Here is a 13,290-nt window from a genome sequence, read left to right on the forward strand (position 1 = left end):
GGACATTGTTATGAAAGTGCTGCTGACCCCACGGTGTTACCCTAGTTATGTCTTGATAGGTCCGCCATTTGGTCTGAGCTACAGAAGTTCCCAAGTGAGGAAAAAGTGAGCGCTCATACAGTTCTATAAAATCCTTCTTCACAGACTCACTTGCATCTTGAAGGTGAGAAATCATCATGGATAAAACCAATTGCTGCTGCCAAGCCATGAAGGAGATTAAGAAAGAAGGAGATCATTGGAAGTAAGATTACTGTGAGTGACAAGTAAGAATTACGACTTATTTAAAGGAAGGAGCTAGCGTAACCTAGAAGCCAACGGTTATCTTGCCCACTAAAGTTTTACCGTCTTTCCATGATTTGGGTTTGTCACATATTTCTATAAAAGCTCACATGAGATACATTATGAACTTTGAGATGAGGAGATAAAAGAAGCTCGTAGGCTAAGTCACCTTCTTTCTTTGAATTCAGATAAGGCCCACAATATCTGGGGATAACTTCTTATACTTCCCAAGAGATAAAGAACTTCTTTTGGGCCGTACTTGAATGAAGACCAAAACCTTGGTATCCAAAACACCGATTCTCACTTCTGAACTCATCGTTCAGAATCCTTAAAACAGGTGGGACTCCTGAGAAAGTATTCTGGGAAAAGGTCTTCTTTTATATATATATATATATAAACAGAATCTTTTTTTATTTTAGAGAGGGAATAATTATAAGATCGAAAAGGAAGATTCTTACTCTTGTATACCTCGAAGGCTGGGGGAGGAATCTTACATTCTACCCCACTTAAAAAGTACGAGATGTCCTCATCTCGCAAGGTAGAGGACAACTCTTTTTCTTAAGATCCAATTTATTCTGGGGTTCCTTATATTCTGGTCAACCCAACAGAATACGGGGATAAATATCCCTTATATAGAACTCATCATTAAATAACAATTCATTCAGCATCGCCTGGTCAGAACCCTCCAGGATCCTCCTTAGGTGTCCTGGCACTTCACTCAGGGACCGCTTCGTCGGCCCTCGCCCATTGTATCGGAAGCACACCATTTTTCACCATACCAAGGCTAGTCAAGACCTGGGTAGGTTTTTGCCGCGTGAGCCGTCCTTTGAACACTCCCCGCCAGCTATTGCAACCGAACTTCCCTTAGAAAAACACATATACCAAATGCTCCCTCCAACATTCTGGCGTAAGACAGTCCTTTAAGAAAACAGGGTTTCTATGCAAGTTTTCAATTTTGAGTTTCTTTTGAATACAATGAGTATATCCTAAATCCATATCCCAAGACTTTCTGATCACAGGTCTGAATTCCAAACAGAATTCCTCGAATTCTGTAACCTTGATCCTCATATCAAAATCAAAGGGTCTCAACTTAGTTTCAGATTCAAGGGGTGATTTGAGTGTATTTTCCTCAATTGGTCACATCGTCTTTCCTTGAAACTGACGAAGAGGTTGGTCTTGGTCAAAGTCTGATTCTGGGTTCGAGTCTGGTAGGGTCCTTCCTGAACTACCTTTCTCAAAAGGGGGTGAGATTTCAATTACTATTATTTTGAATTTCATTCATTGAATATTTGCTTAAGTGATTTCTAAACTAATCACGAATTCCTATGAAGAATAAATTAATCATTTATCTAAAATTTTGAACTTCGATAGTTTTCTTTTCTGAGTTTTCTCATTACTATCCGAGTGAATATGAAACAATAGGATTTTTCTCTCACAGAGTAATTACTTATCATTTATCAATTATTCATGGAAATTCATAGAATTAAAGAGAACTCTAATTTTGATATAAAAATCATTTATGCATCAATTTATGCATAAAATTCAATATTGGTGAAAGTAACACTTTTATAATAAAAAAATTCTTTTATTCATCATTCTAAGCTTAAAAATCAATATTGGTGAAAGTAACACTTTTATAATTTAAAAAAAAATCTTTTATGCATAAAAATCAATATTGGTGAAAGTAACACTTTTATAATAAAAAAATTCTTTTATGCATCACTTTAAGCATAAAAATCAATATTGGTGAAAGTAACACTTTTATAATAAAAAACTTTTATTTTATGCATCATTTTATGCATAAAAATCAATATTGGTGAAAGTAACACTTTTATAATAAAAAATTTCTTTTATGCATCACTTTATGCATAAAAATCAATATTGGTTTTTAACACTTTTATAATTTAAAAAAATTCTTTTATGCATAAAAATCAATATTGGTGAAAGTAACACTTTGATAATAAAAAAAATCTTTTATGCATCACTTTAAGCATAAAAATCAATATTGGTGAAAGTAACACTTTTATAATTAAAAAAATTCTTTTATGTATCATTTTATGCATAAAAATCAATATTGGTGAAAGTAACACTTAATAAAAATAAATTCTTTTATGCATCTATTTATGAATAAAAATCAATTTTGATGAAAGTAACACTTTTAGAATTAAAAAAATTTCTCCAATATGCATCTTTCTATGCATAGAAATTAATTCTAATGGAAATAACACTTTTATAATAAAAATAATTCTAATATACATTTTTCTATGCCTAGAATGAAAATAACACTTTTAGAATACACAAACGGTGGGGATTACTCTTTTTGAATAATAAAAGATAAAACTTATTTCACAAAATTTAAGAAAATTTTGCCATAACCTCCTTTGTATGGCTGACCATTTTTTATTTATTTTTCATTCTCAAGTTACTTAGAAATTATCCCAAATGGTTTAAAGCATTCTAAACTAATCAAATTTCACTTTTTAAAGAGAAACAATATGAAAAGTTTAATTCTAAGAATTTGATTACATATCTAGGATAAAGAAAGGCTGAATTCAAGAATGAAGAGAGGGGGAAAGCATAACATCATTTTTTTAGTATTTCCTTTGGTCCTTAGTCCACTCTTCATCTTATGTGAGTATTTACTCATTTTGGGAGGATTTTCTTTATTTCTTCAATTTACCTCCTCCCTACATTTGGATTAATCTTATTTGTCCATAGGAACCTTAATTTAATTTTTTTTGAAAAATCTGGACCCTTAGGATAAGGCCTTTTGAACAGATTATAATTTATTTCTAATGCACCTTTTGAAATTCTTTTTGAACTTTTGTTTCGGGGGAATAGGAGGGGATGTCGACCTCTCTGCTCTGCTACCACCCATCGCCCACCTTGTAGGCCAAATTTCAACTATTATGCAGGGTTTCTTCCACTGTTGCCCTCTTCGGTGCCACTCACAGTAGGCAGCAACTGGCGGCTCTATCGTTTCCTCCATTGATTTGTTTTGGTTGATAAAACCCTAAGGTTCCTACCCTTCGTGTTTTACAACATGGGTGCAAAGAGCCTTACAAAAGAGACTATTCACACAGCTATTCTTTTTTTGCACTTTCTCATGCTACCCCATAGCCTCTAGGGTGGAGGACCGAGTCCCTCATGATGTAGAGTCATCACACCACCAACATGAAACCCTAACACTAATATTTTTTCTTTTTGACTAGTCAACCATTCAATAATCTTCCTCTCTCTCTCTCTCTCTCTCTCTCTCTCTCTCTCTCTCTCTCTCTCTCTCTCTCTCTCTCTCTCTTCCCAAGGTGTTCTCTTTCTCTTCCCAAGGTGTGAGTGCGTATCTCTCTTTCTAAAATGTGTGTGTGAGTCTCTCTCTTTCTAAGATGGGTCTCTCTCTCTCTCTCTCTCTCTCTCTCTCTCTCTCTCTCTCTCTCTCTCTCTCTCTCTCTCTCTCTCTTCCCAAGTTGTGAAGAAGTCTAACTCTCTCTCTTTCACGAAATGGTATGGACTGCGTTACCTAAGAGTAGGAGGATGTGGGTTAAGGTCCCATTCCTACCCTTGGAGAGTCTCATTGTCATTTCCAACTCTCTCTCTCTCTCTCTCTCTCTCTCTCTCTCTCTATATATATATATATATATATATATATATATATATATATATATGTATGTATGTATGTATGTATGTATGTATGTATATGTATATATACATACATATACATATATATATATAATATATATAATATATATATATATATATGTATGTGTGTGTATATATACATATACATACATACATATATACATATATATATATATATTATATATATATATATATATATATAGAGATACATATAGATACATACATACATACATATATATATATATATATATATATACACATATACATATACATATACATCATATACATATACATATACATATACATATACATATACATAGATATATACATATACATATACATATACATATACATATACATACATACATACATATATATATATATATATATATATATATATGGGTAAATGGTGTGGACTGAGTTACCCTCGACGTTATTTCCAAGTGTGTGTCTCTCTCTCTTTCTCTCTCTTTTCATGTGTGTGTGGAAATGGTATGGATTGAGTCACCTAAGTATATGAGGATGTGGGCTAAAGTCCCATTCCTATCATTGGAGAGTCTCGGCATCATTTCAAATTGTGTATGTGCCTCTCTTTCTTTCTCTCTTTCTCTATCTCTTTGTGTGTGTGATGTTAGACATGATAGGATTGTGTTACCTACTAAGAGCGAGAAATCGTGGGTTTTAGCATTATTTTGAGAGCTTGTTGATTTTTTAAAAGCTAACATGGTTGAGGCATATTCAACCGGTTTCTTTTTGGACTTTTCACTGAGGATGGTGAAACTTTTTATGACTTGGGGTGCCTATAGATGGTTTATGGGTTTATGGGCTTATTGGCAGGCTTGAGGAAGTGATCCCATAGACAATCTCTTATTTGGACCCATTTGGTACACTCTTGTGCAATCTCTAGTTTTATTGTGATTAACTCTTTTATTAACATTTACTTCATTTGATTAGGAGGTCTAATTAGTTCATCTACAGCTAGTACTATAAGTATGCCATAACTCTAGTACATCAAAGTGGCTGTCACACAGCCTATAAACCATTGCTGGTAGTATATCATCCATAATCTTACTAACCATGCCAATAACATAAGTGTGAAAGCTATCACCCAGGTTGGGTCATCAATACACATCACATTAGTTAAGCTTAATATCTCAACACTCAAATCATTTCACAAGGGGCCATATCTCAATGAAGCACCACCCTACTAACTACTCTAGTGATGACACAAAGGACCTAGGGATGTCCTTGCTGCTTGTCCATGAACAACAGCTCACATACCCCACCAATCATGTATCCAAGGAAACTTCCTACACCCTTTTTAACATGGCCAAAATCCATCTGGTGTGAACTAACACATGGATTCCTTATTTACCCAATGGAAGATCAACCACCCACGACACACCAGAGGAGGTTGGCACTTTGTTGATCCCAGGGACTACCCAACCACATGTCACATAGGTTTAGCTCACCCCCATGGATCAACCTCTAAGCCTCGACCTTCTCAACTAAATCAACCCCTCATTAGCCACCCATCCACTAGCCCCACATCCTCAAATCGTTCCATGAGGGGCCAAATTTCAATGAGGCACTACTGTCGACTACTTAGGAAGAAGATAGTAAAGATGAAGGGAAGGATCCACCGATGTCCTTGCTTGTCACCATGAATAACAACAGCTCATATACTTGCCAACAACTGTGTGAGATATACACATTCCAAGGTAACTTCCATAGCAGTCACGTGGATACACCCTTTGACATATGTGGCCAAAATTCACCTGGTGAACCAACACATGGATTCCTTATTTTCTCCCCCCATGACCACCTACACTAGAGGAGGCTGGCTTTTTTTTAATCCCAAGAACTACCCAGACCGCAGGTCACATAGGAGTCTAACCCAAGTGCTAGACACCCTATCACCAAATGTGGCACAAATACATGGCTACACCCAGGGAAATCTACATTGACCCCAGCTTCCAAGTTTATACCAATCAAACAGAGGTGGTCTTGGTGCACATTTCTATGTATGGAAGCAAAAGGGTCTACTTACAACTTCCTGGAGATTATTGGCCCCACACCACCATGGCGATGTAGCTCTAAATAAAAAGGGTCTACTTACAACTTTCTGGAGATTATTGGCCCCACACCACCATGGAGATATAGCTCTAAATAAAAAACTTTAATGACCTCTACTATGCCAAGGTCCTTTTTGACTCTCGATATCTTCACTATATGTCAGTTCTTCTAACTCATCATCATCATCATCATCTTGGAGGAGGTTCCCAAGAACTAATGGAGAAGAAAAGAGTAGTTGATCTTTGATCTTAATGAAGGTCCCAACTTCCATTAGCAGCTCGACCTTTATGGCATGGTCAAATACTTCCAAAGGTGGCCACAGAGTGGTCACCTTCGAGAAGACGTGCTGAATACTAGGCTTTAGAGATTATACACCGATCGGGTTGATGGCTTCCCCATAAGCCCTTTGTCACATCTTCCTACTATGAGACATGTGGCATATTTGGTACCAATGTGGGTTGATAAGTCTCACCCCGCCCGGCCTACTATATATCTACTCCTTTACGGGGCCCCTTTCAGTACAAAACCCTTGTCCAAGGGTACTACCCCAAAAATTAAAAAAAAAAGAAAAAAGAGAAGAGTCAAAGAAAGCAGAATGAAAAGTGTCTAAGAATGTAGAGTGTTGGGGTTTTTCGAAAGAAGCATCTACATGGACGTGCCTTTTGCCTAATGCCCATGCATGCAACCTGTAATATATACACATGCTTTGCATATAATAGACACATAGGCATTGTTCTTTCATGTAAGTGTAGAGTGAGCCTCACATCATCGACAACCCTCCAAGTACATTTTTGGATGGGGGGATATGCAAGCTTGGCCCATGGTATGACACATCACTTGAACCTTCCTAAAAACAACATGAATCTTCCACGGCCTTATTAGCAACACCAACCCTTGATCCTCCATGCTGCCTCTATCCCACATGCAACAACACCAAATCCCTCTAGCCATAGAGGTCACACAACTCCATTGGAAATGTGGACACAACTATGCACAAGTCCACTACCATGCCTTGAATAAGCTAATGATCTTGACTCCCCAAGCAAAGGGATATCAAGTACACTCTACCATTTCTTGAATAATCTAATGATCTTGAATCCCCAAGCAAAGGGATATCAAGTAGATATTAAAGAAAACAACAAAGAGATTTAAAGAAAATAGTTGAGTTAGAGAAGTCTTTGTGTTGAGAAGTGTACTCACATAGGCACACCATCCACCCATTGCCCATGCACACCGCTTGCATATTGTTACCTGCATATTTCATCATCACAGGCATCAAAAAAATTTTACTCCTCACATCACATCACACACACATATACACCTCCAACTAACCTCGTCAATGCCAACCCTTTAGGTATATCTCTAGATGGGGGACCATGGCAGGCATAAGCGTGGTCCATGGTGTGACCCATTGCCTAAAGAACTCTGACCTTGCAAGTACCTCCACTGAACTCTGTTGGAACTTGGACTAGTCCAAAGCTCCTGACCCTGTTCAACTCGTACAAATGTTTGAATAGAGATGTGAAGCGTTCTATTGTCATGGACCGCCCAAAGTGGCAGATTGCACAATCTGGAATACTTCCATGTCCACAATCACTAATTTGCAACCCATATGTGAATAATGTGGCATCGATCACATATTCCAAGATTTCCCAAAGCGAGTTGCTTCAATGCAACAAGTCTTGTAGAATACAACTCTTAACATCTTCAGTGTGCAAAACGGTCAATTGTCCACGGTGCCCTTGAATGTGCTTACACACTTGCAAGCCAAGGCACAAGAAACAGTCAAAAAGAAATGAAAAGAACACACTTCAAAATGGGTAGAAGAGCATGTTTTAAAACAAAAACTAAAAGAGAATGCAAAACCTTCTAAACCCAAAAAAAACAAGGGCCAACAAACTGTCAAAACCAAGTTTGAGATAAAGGACAAGGGAAAGGAGCCTGTGGAAGACCTAACACCAAAAGAGCCAAAAGCTACACATGATGCAGATGCAGCCACCTCAAAGGCTTGTTGAAATATACAAGTGAAAAGGGTGTGTGTGGGAACAAGCTCTTGGATAGAGGCTGTAAAAGATGAGATGTAATTGTGAAAGAACCTGTGAAAAGGTTAGGAGAATCTACTGGGAGAGAATAATGGGTAGCATGAGGGAATTTAGGAGTGTGGAGATATTCTGGGAGATAATCTGGGAAAAGAGAAGAGGTGGAGAGAATCAGGCAAGAGGTGGAGATATTCTGGGAGTGAATCATGGAGAAATCAAGGGGATTTGATGCTTGATGTAAACACTATAAATTGAGGCATAGCCCTAATGAGAATTTGCTGGTTTTTGAGTATCCATGCCTACATTAATCTATGTTCTAATTTTTCACTAATTACGTCTTAATCACTTGCTAATCACTTTGTTAATTATGTTGATTCTAGCGTTTGATCCACCATAGCTCATCATTTTGCTCAAATTTCAACATGGTATCAGAGCCATGCCTAGAATCAACTAGATTTATGAGCCCATTAGTGAATTAATCAGGATTAGTAAGATAATTAGCAAAAAATCAATTTTTTAGTGAGTTTTCACTCTTCCCCTTCACCCCCAGCCAGTGGAGGACTCTATTCTCAATGCACACTCATTATTAGGCTATGCCCTTCTAGGTTAAGCTAGCCAACACTCCTAGCTACAAGCACATCAAACGGCGCAGCAAAACGCGCAGGCGTTTAGGAGATTTCGCGTTTTTTTCAGGCGCCTTTTTTCTCTGCAGTTTTTGACATTACTCCTTGCTCCAATCAAATTGAGCTAATTCCTCCTAGCCCAAGGGGTAATCAAGCATGCTCTACAAGCTGGTGAAGACAGAAATCAATTTCATCAAGTCTACAGAGAGATCAAAGCTCTTCATCAAATCTGCAGGTGACTTTGGTAAAACAGAGATTAAGCTTTCATTATTTGGTCAAATCTTGTGTTTCTTGGCTTAATCCTCTACTAGACTCATTGCTATTGATGCCTTTCAAAGCATTTGAGCTCATTTGAAGTGGAAGGCACCAGATCTGAGCTCCCCGCATACTCTGTTTTCTGCACACAAACCAGAGCATTAATTTGCTAATCAGTGATTAATCAGTGCTAATCACTGTACTTTGGTGCAATTGAGGGTTCAAATTAACCATTAGGTATCTGATACAGATCCCTAAAGCTTCAGATTGCAAATCGGAGTTGGTTTGATACTCCAACCGTCCCGTACAAATTGGTTACTCTCAATTTAATGTAATTTCTGGTGATTTTATGCTGATAAAATTGTTGTAATCATCTATTAAACACCAGATTGAGTTGTAAAAGGGTAGACACTGCCCTTGAATCTTGATTTTGGATCAAGAGGTAAGACCCCCTTCACTTCACCATGAATTCAGCACAGGAAATAGCCAAATTTAATGGAGAACAGTTCTATACATGGCAAATAAAAACCATGTATTTGCTGATGAGGAAAAATCTGTGGGGATTAGTTGAAGGGAGAGATGAATGCCCAGAGAGAGGGGAAAATGAGTGGAAGAGTAGGAATGAAAAAGCATTGGGGCTTATTGCACTCAGTTTAAATGATGAGATCATCCATCATATCACAGGGATACAGTGGGCAAAAGATGCATGGGATGAACTCAATAAATTATTTGGTACACAAGCAAAAAATTCCAAGATAAATTTGTTAATGCAATTCTACAAACTGGACATGAAGGAAAGTGAACCTTTAATCACACACTTGAACAAATATAAAAGCATTAAGCAACAGCTGGCAGCTATTGGCAAAAAGGTAGAAGATGATGAAGCATTAGCTGTACTTTTGAAGAGTGTGGACAAAGGAGATTATGAAAACATTGTAGCAACACTAAAGAATGTACCTGAACTGAAGATACATGAGATAGAAGCAGCTCTACTAGAGCAAGAGAGCAGAGGCAAAGAGAAGAAAGAGCTCGACTCAACAGCAGGAGAGGAAAAAGCATTCTTCACCCGAGGAGGATTCTCTCGAGGACGAGGACGAGGAAGAGGCAGAGTAGGAGGGAGGACCTTCACTTGCCACAAATGTGGAAAGCCAGGACACATGGCGAGAGACTGCTACAGCAAACCCAGTGAAGAAGGAACGACATCGGCAAACTTCATGGAGGCTCCAAGGGAAGTGGAGTCGGATCATCTTTTCTGAGAGAGAGAGAGAGAGACCCCACAACCCAATGTAACCTGCCCCAACAAAGTAAAACCACCTCTGAGCCACCGATGATGTAGGCCAAGTGGTAGATGTATGTGTGAGCACTTTAGTCAAGGTCACGGGCACTTATAGTAGCCTTGGACACATAGAGAGAGAGAGTGTCAAGGACTATGGAGTTTAGGGACTTGAGGCACTGGTCGCGGGCTATCAAGTAAGAGGGAAACTTGATACAGGGTCCAGGTGTGTTAGGATTATTCACTTGAGGGGAGGTGTTGAAATATACAAGTGAAAAGGGTGTGTGTGGGAACAAGCTCTTGGATAGAGGCTGTAAAAGATGAGATGTAATTGTGAAAGAACCTGTGAAAAGGTTAGGAGAATCTACTGGGAGAGAATAATGGGTAGCATGAGGGAATTTAGGAGTGTGGAGATATTCTGGGAGATAATCTGGGAAAAGAGAAGAGGTGGAGAGAATCAGGCAAGAGGTGGAGATATTCTGGGAGTGAATCATGGAGAAATCAAGGGGATTTGATGCTTGATGTAAACACTATAAATTGAGGCATAGCCCTAATGAGAATTTGCTGGTTTTTGAGTATCCATGCCTACATTAATCTATGTTCTAATTTTTCACTAATTACGTCTTAATCACTTGCTAATCACTTTGTTAATTATGTTGATTCTAGCGTTTGATCCACCATAGCTCATCATTTTGCTCAAATTTCAACAAGGCTAACCCTCAAACCACAAAACCCATATGTGCGACACATGTGAGACAAAATCCCGAAAGACAATTCGTTCTCATCACATGGGGAAACATAATGCAAACTTGACAATCCAGAAGGAAAGTCAGAAGCTGAAACAAGTTCTAGTACATCACTCAGTGAGGACGAAACAAGTTCTGACTTGTCACCAGTGCATCTCACAATCCAATCAAGAAACTAGAACCCGCCCAACCACTCCATATTGAAAACTATGATCACATGACATAAGAGGAATGGAAAAAGCAAGCTCAGGATAGCATGCTTAGCATTGTCGAGTATCATACAGGATCACCGATTATGATTGAACCTCATGATGTCAAGCCTAAAAAAGTAACCAAAATGCAAAAACTAGAGAAGTATCGCTTCCCCTTTCAAGAGGAAGGACGTACTCTCTACAGAAATGAACCCATCAAGCCAAGAAGAGTCATCAGGGAAAGATTGCATGAATGATACGGTTGAAAAATCACATGAGGAATTCAATGAATCCCTTTCAAAATTTAAGCAATCTCTCAAATCCTCATTTGGAGGAGTGCTCTTTTCTCTTGGTGAGGCTAGCATAGCTTCAGCTCTTGCACCTTTACAGGCTAACCATGAGTTATATACCAAGATATCAAGAGCTACATAGAATAGGACTCTAAGGACTCACAAGTTTCCAAACAGACCTCAGTTAAAGTTGTCAAAGGACCGAGCGTGCCATTGTACACATTGGGTACCCTTGAAAAAGCTGAGAGCTAAGAAGAGGATGAAAATGAATGGGAAAATGACACAAAAATGGGAATTGAAACTGAATTGGATACGGGAACCTCTATGGTTCCACTTGAGGATTCTATCATGGTATGGTTAGATTTCCCTATGGGCAATGATGTTAAGCACAAATGCACATTGATTAGACCTTGAGCTAGTCATATGTTTCTCATAGAAACCTTAGTATTATCTTTACATGAACCTAAACTAGTATTGGACCCGTGCGACGACTAAGGTTCTAGTAAAGAACCGGTTCCCTCTCTACAGCCATCTCTCTCTCTCTCTCTCACTCCTAGGCCCGCCCCCATCTCTCTCTCTCTCTCTCTCTCACACACACACACATACATGCACATGACCGTGTCCCTCTCTCTCTTACATGCACATGACCCTCTCCTTCTGTCTCTCTCATGCACACACACACTCTCTATTAAATTTTAATACGTGGGAATGCATGGTAAGGTGTGCTCATTCTTAAATAAGTGTATCTTACATACCATGTCTTTTGTCTTTTCTTATGTGTGTGAATGTGTGTGCACATACACACATATGTGTGATTGTGTAATGTCGACTTCATACGTGCATGTGTCATGCAAGTGTCTTGATTATGTGTATATGCTAGTGTGTGTATGATGTGCGTGTGTATACGTGGTGTGTATGTTTGTGTTTGTGTGTATCTATTTGTGAGTGTGTGCATGTACGTGCGTGTGAACATATGAATATATCTGTGTATACATCTTTTTTTATTTATGTGTGCACGTGCACGTGTGTGAGTGTGTGTATGTACCATGTACAAATGTGTATACGTTTACTTCTATGTATACATGTGTGCATGTCCATGTGTGTGCACATGTACTTGTGTATGTGAGTGTATGTATGTGCTTGTGTGCATGTATACGCATGTATGTGTATGTGCAAACTTGAGCGTGTGTGTGCGTTTAAGTCTGTGTGCGCACGTGTGTCCATGTGTGCGAGTGTGTATCTATTTGTGTGTTTGTGTGCATGTGTGCATGTATCATGCGCGTGTCTATGTGTTGTGCGTGTGTGCATGCACATACATGTGTGCATCGACATACATATAGATCTATTTATATATACATGCTTGCATACCTATAGATACATACATGCATAATATATATGTGTATGTGTTTATGTTTGTATTTATCTATGTGTGTATATTCTATTAGAAGATATATATGTGGGGGGGGGGGGGGGAGGGAGGGGTGGGGAATTTACTTTCTAATGTATTTTATATATATAAGAAACTCATTCAATGAACAAATGACTTGATGGTGATAATTAATTGTGAGCCCCAATGCATCTAGGTGTGTGGGAAATAAATCCCAAAGACTTCCTTCTCTTCTTCTTTCTCCTTTTCAAAAGTTTTCCCTCTCCTTTCTCCACGTAAAGGGTAGGATTATTCTCCTTTCTCCTTTTCAAAATTTTTTCCTCTCTTTTCTCCACGTAAAGGCTAGGTTTATAGGGTAGACACCCTTGCTTTATCTTGTATAGATAAGGGATGTTCACATAGGGAGAAAAGACCTTGATCAAGGAGAGTTTGCGAGATGTGGGGAGAGTTAGTGACGGCTCTCAAACTCACCACAAGCGAGTAAATTGAAAAGGC

The sequence above is a fragment of the Cibotium barometz genome, chromosome 13 (assembly GCF_041138505.1).
Source record: "Cibotium barometz isolate CiBa-2024 chromosome 13, ASM4113850v1, whole genome shotgun sequence".
Lineage (NCBI taxonomy): Eukaryota > Viridiplantae > Streptophyta > Polypodiopsida > Cyatheales > Cibotiaceae > Cibotium > Cibotium barometz.